This window comes from Lygodium microphyllum, chromosome 19 (assembly GCF_053477565.2).
Source record: "Lygodium microphyllum isolate KBCC chromosome 19, Lygodium_microphyllum_v1.1.10, whole genome shotgun sequence".
Classification (NCBI taxonomy): domain Eukaryota; kingdom Viridiplantae; phylum Streptophyta; class Polypodiopsida; order Schizaeales; family Lygodiaceae; genus Lygodium; species Lygodium microphyllum.
Window position 1 is genome coordinate 30,439,271 of NC_141153.1, and position 6,000 is coordinate 30,445,270.

A 6,000-nucleotide genomic window follows, 5' to 3' on the forward strand; every position below is an offset into this window, starting at 1 on the left:
TTCAAGCCCAACTTACAAGAGAGATTCCTTTAAGAATTTTGTGTTGCTTGAAAGAAATAGCATCCACACTTATGTATATTTTTAGGATGGCCTCTCTTGCTTTCTTTGGCTTATGGGTTATAACTCGCCAACATAGAAGACAATGGCACTCTAGTACCAAAATTTAACACCATCCTTCATGCCACCAAGGAGTGTAGCCCCCTCACCCCTCCCCCAAAACATTGGCCTTGTGACTCTTTCTTCTCCCTTTAGGATCTCTAGAGACATTGTCCCCTAAGAAAGATCGCGATAATTCCTAGTGCCATATGACTCTTTCTCCTCCCTCTTCGATCTCTAAAGACACTTTCCCCTAAAAAATAACTGAGTATATTTTCTATGAGATGGTAAATGGTTTCCATCTTTTGGGTGTGGAAATTGTATTTGTTAAATTTAACTACTTGATCAATATCACTCAATTTCAAATTAGAAGGTCTAGCCATGTGCCCATTACACATAGAGAATCTCTATCCTAGTGCATGGATGGGTCTAAGATAGGGAGTGTTTGACTTGGTAAATGGATGGGCCAAAGTTTGCACTCTTAGTAGCATCTTCTTAGTAAAAGCCAAGAAGTTCCCTTTGCTTGAAAAATATAATGCCCATGCTTGTGTATATTTTTGGGATTGCCTCTCTTCCTTTCTTTGGTTTATGGGATACAACACATTGGCATACAAGACAACGGTACTCTAGCATCACTATTTGAACACCATGCTATATCCCATCAAGTGTAGTTTCCCCCCTACACATTTAGTTGGCCTTTAGCCTCGTAATGTCACTTACAATGTAGGCTAAATCTAATAAAATACTATATGAAGTTCTTACACATGAGGCATCCACTTTTTCTTGATTAGTTTCAAAATGCATATTATAATTCCAACATCAATGCATCACACAAGACCAACTTCTTATAATTATTACACCTTGGGTTCTCTTTGTTCTAATGCATCTAGTTGCCTTTACCATTCTTTTATGAAATATACAAACCTAATCTTATTATTTGCTTGGGTTGTTGAGTATAAAAATCTCTCTTTATAGCTTAAGGAACAATATGAAGTTTCATTGGACTTGGATTTGAATTTTCGTTTTTGTTTGTGGAGAGCTTGGATTTTTATCATAAATACTCCTTGGTATAGTTATAATTTATTGAATCCCTTATCTATCAATGTTGTTTAGACACAAAACTATGGCTTCATCTTCTTGAACTTTTTAAGGCTCTTGAATTTACTAATAAGTGAGGCTAGGAAAATAACTTCGACAAGGTCCACCCTTTTAAATTGCATTGGAGATTTTAATTTTTAGCTTGAGGACCAAAGACATGTCATCCTGAGATTCAACAAGTGACACTTTTTCCCATATTTTGGATCTCTAGAGAGCTTTGTTTCTCCAAAAGATCCCAAATATATCTTCCATGAGATGGTACATGGTTTCAATATTCTAGGTGTAAAAATCATCTTTGTTAAATTTAGCTACTTGACATATTGCACTAGTTTTGAGATTTGGGGATCTATGACAAGTTTATAAAAGTATACATAGGTAGTGTTTAACCTAGTCCATGGATGGGTTTAACATACTTACTATTCACCCTAGTACATGGATAGATCAAATTTTATGCTCTTAGGTCCACCTTCTTGTTAAAACATAGACCTAGAGCTAGTTCATGGCTAAGGAGGATGATAAACAAGATAATATACGATCGTGATTTAAGCACCCTAAAGCTACAAGATAACTAACATGACAAGGAAGCCAAAATCAAACCCAAATTATAGAACATGATTGTGATTTAAGCACACCACCATAGGGCTACAAGATAACTAACATGACAACAAGGAAGCCAAAGTCAACAATTTACAATAGAGATTCCTCCAAGAAGTCATTGTTACTCAAATATCCATGCTAATATATTTTTGGGATGGCCTCTCTTGCTTTATTTGGCTTATGGAATATAACTCTATGGTATACAAGACAATGTGCACTCTAGCACCACAATTAAACATCCCCCTTGTCGGTGTCACCAAGGAATGTAGTTGCCCCCCTTGGATATTTGCGTGGCCACTAGCCTTGCAATGTCAATTAGAATTTAGGATGAATCCCATAAAATATGATGTGAAGTTCTTGGACATGAGGTATCCACTTTTTCCTAATTAGTTTCAAAATACACATTGTCATTGCAACATTGATGTGCCGCACATGACCAACTTCTTATGATCATTTCACTTTGGCTTCTATTTGTTCCAACGTGTCTATTTATCTTGAACATTTTTTCTATGAATGGTACAATACTCCCTAGACCCCATAACTTGTCACCACGTAGGCCATCTCATAACCATCTTCAAGGTTAGACCCCTTCTAATGTCTAAACTAGGAGCCCTACAAATGCCCATTGCTCATCATGGCTTCTCCTCATTTTGGGGCCTTACAACATTTGACAATTAGAGCATAAGTAGGTGACTAAGAGTGGGAATTTGAGTGGCATCCAACATCCCCCCCCCCCCCCCCGCCTTCAATGGCCACCCAAATGTGAACTACTTGATTGGTCCACCACTAAGTTCATAAAGATGATGGTCTAGTGTATCACTTCTAAGAGCCTTCGTAAATATCTTAGCACAATTTTCCTCTATAGAACAATATTTTATCTCCGCAACTCCATCCTAAATGAGCTCCCACACAAAGTAATATTGAGTCTCTATATGCTTTATGCTGACATGAAACACAAGCTTCTTTGTAATCATAATGCAACCCTAATTGTCACACTTCATGATTTTTGCCTCTTTTGTTGGAACTCCCATGTCTCCCAAAATCCTTCTTAGCCAAGCTGCTTTATAAGCAACAAAGCATGCTACCTTGTATTTTGACTCTATTGAAGATAATGGCTTTGTAGGTTGCTTCTTTCTAATTCATGAGAAAGCTCCAAACCCAAGTAAGAAACAATATTCAATCACTATTTTGTCAGATATCTCCTAGCCAATGTGAATCACAATGTCCAACTAAGATCACACCCTTCAAATACTTCTCTCAAGGCTCATTTGAGAACTTGCTCATGACTTCAACTGCATAACTAAGATCTCACCTAACATTGCATAGAAAGATGAGACTTCCCACAAGTTGCCAATACTAGTTAACATCAACGTGTCATGATGCATCCTAGTCCCTTATGATGATTAAGTCATTTACATACAAAACAACTATTATATAATTGGCATCATGACTAAACACATACAAGTTAACATCAAAAGCACTTCTAATAAACTTAATGCTTTTGAAAAATCCATCTATTCTTTGATATCACACCCATAAGGCATGTTTCAACCCATATAATGTATTTCTAAGCATGCAAATTTTATTTTCTTGACAAAGCATCTCAAACCCTAGTAGCTCCTTAAGATCTTTATTTTAAAATGAAGATCACACATTGACTTGAAAGACTAGCCACTTCTTCTATGCAATCAAGCCTAGCACCACATGAGTAATGATCATCCTAGCTGTAGGGGCAAATGTTTCTTGAAAATCAAAACCTTCTATCTATGAGTAGCCTTGTCTAATAGGTCTTACTTTTCCACAGACCCATCTAGTTTGTACTTGTTCTTCCAAACCCAATTTATGCCAATTACTTTCCTATGTTTTGGTCAATCAACCAAGTCGCAAGTTTGATTTTCAATTGTACTATTATATTGTGATGGCTTTTTCCTTTGGATTATCAATAGCTTCATCTAAACTTATGGGTTGCTTTACTTCCATTACCTCATCTAACAAGGCCATAGTAACAATCTATTCATAAGCCCTTATTTACTTCTATATCTTCATTGATCTTCAAAGTCCATCAACATGGCTCCTTCTCAATTGTTGGAGCTGGATTCTTCTCATCAAAGAGCTACTTTTCCCACTTGGGAAGTGCCTTTCCTTGTAACACCAAAGTAGGCTATTGTGGTTGAGGAGCTTCATCATCTAAGAGATCCTCCTCTTGCTCTTGCTTCTTGATAAAAACTTCAACATTTGGTATATGCATGGGGTGAGTTACTTATTTTGTTAATGATAATATAGAGAACCCTTTATTCTCCACTACTTATGGCTACTTCACAATCACCACATTACAACTAGCAATTACCTTCTTAGCCTCATAATCATACATCCTTGGCTATACCCAGGAATGATATATTTCTTACTCTTGGCTTCTAGCTTGGTCCTTTTCTTATTTAGAACATAAACATAACACTCACATCCAAATGTTTTAACATATGCAACAATAGAGGACTTTTTATCCAACATAGGCCTCTTGAGGTTTTTTTCCCTTTAGCACCTTAATGTAGCTCTAATTGAGGATGCATACTACTTTGTTAACTACTTCATTCCAGAAAGAGTTTAATAATCCTTTTCCCTTTAACATGCACTATGCCATCTTTATGATAGTACGATTGCATTGCTCCATGATGACATTTTGTTGATGTGTGTAGGCTATTATGAGTTGGTGCTTATTTTGACCATTCAAAGTAATTAAATGCAACTTCCAACACCAATGTCTCACAAACAAAACCATAATTAAACATTGGCAAATTTTCAAAATTATTTGTCCCAAGAGACTTGCAAATCACATAGATAATTGGATCTTCACATTGCTACTTGAAGAACTATAGTAAACACTTGAATTAAATGAATTCCTGCTACTTGTTTGTAAACTTGTGAATCCTTATTTATCTTATCATATTCTGGTTAAATTTAATGCCTTAGGCTAAAGCCATTAATTGCAGGTCTTATAATGTCTCCACGCAAAATATCTAAGATAAAAGTACCTTGGCCAACACCCTTGACTATCTCATAATGACATATATAATAGGGCTTCAACTTATCTGAATGCTTAGGAAGTGTGGGAGCTTCTTGCTCTCGACTGCCAAGACCCACGAATTGCTTATTGCTTCAAGTGTTTCAAGCCAAGTGCAATGGCTACCTCTCACATACTTGTATGCACTCTCACACCTACGAGTGTAGTGAGCTTACCTCCATGCTTGATCGAGTTGCCTCCTCCCTCAAGCATTCCGATAGCTCCATGATTCAAGGTGCAAGCTCAAGAAAGCTTGCAAGCTCCATGCTCCATTTCCACATGTGACACAAGAGAAGAGAGAAGAAGAAGAAGAAGAGAGGAGAAGATGGAGAGCTTCTCCACCACGGTCCCTCACCCTCACACACTCACTTCCTCCCTCCCTCACACTCGCTCTCTCAAGCACATGCTCAAGCAAGCAAGAAGAAGAAGGATGAGAGCTAGTTTTGGCCACACATAAGAATGAGCTTCTTTATTCACTTTTTGCCCATTATACAAAACCCTAATCCCCTTTGGGCACCCATTCCTTTTTTACATGCCTAGCCATTTTAGCCTAGGTCCTTTTTTCCTATTCCCTTCCTATTTGCATTGTGTCTTCGCCCATGCCTGTCTACATTTACAAATTGCATAGAAGGGAGCCTGGCACTCTTTTACAAGGATTTAGAGTGCCCTTTTATATTTAAAATGCACCTTTCCTCTTTTGTGCTTGCCTTGAACTTTTAAGCTTGTATTTGCGCATTTGGCTTTTTTTCTCCTATTTCTTTAATCGGGCTACCTTTTTCTACTTTGCCTTATGCCTTTTTAATTTTCTTTTTGTTTTGTTTACACAGGGGTCAAATAGGAAGCTTGGAATTGTAGACCACTACTAAATCCCATTCTTCTAAAACCTATTTCTTAATATATTAGTTGATACATACTTGTTGACTTGAATGCACAATTGCAAATAGGTAATGAGTAATGCCTCTGTCCTCCCATTGTATCAATTGCTATAACCTATTATGCACTGACTTCTTGGGAGATAAACTGTGAGTTACAATAACTATCGAGTTGGGTACTATGGATTCCATAAGAACTACCACTTCCATTCCATACACCAATAAGAAGAGGAGGAGGAGGAGAGAAGATACATGAGAGAGTGTGTGTAAGTGAGAGAG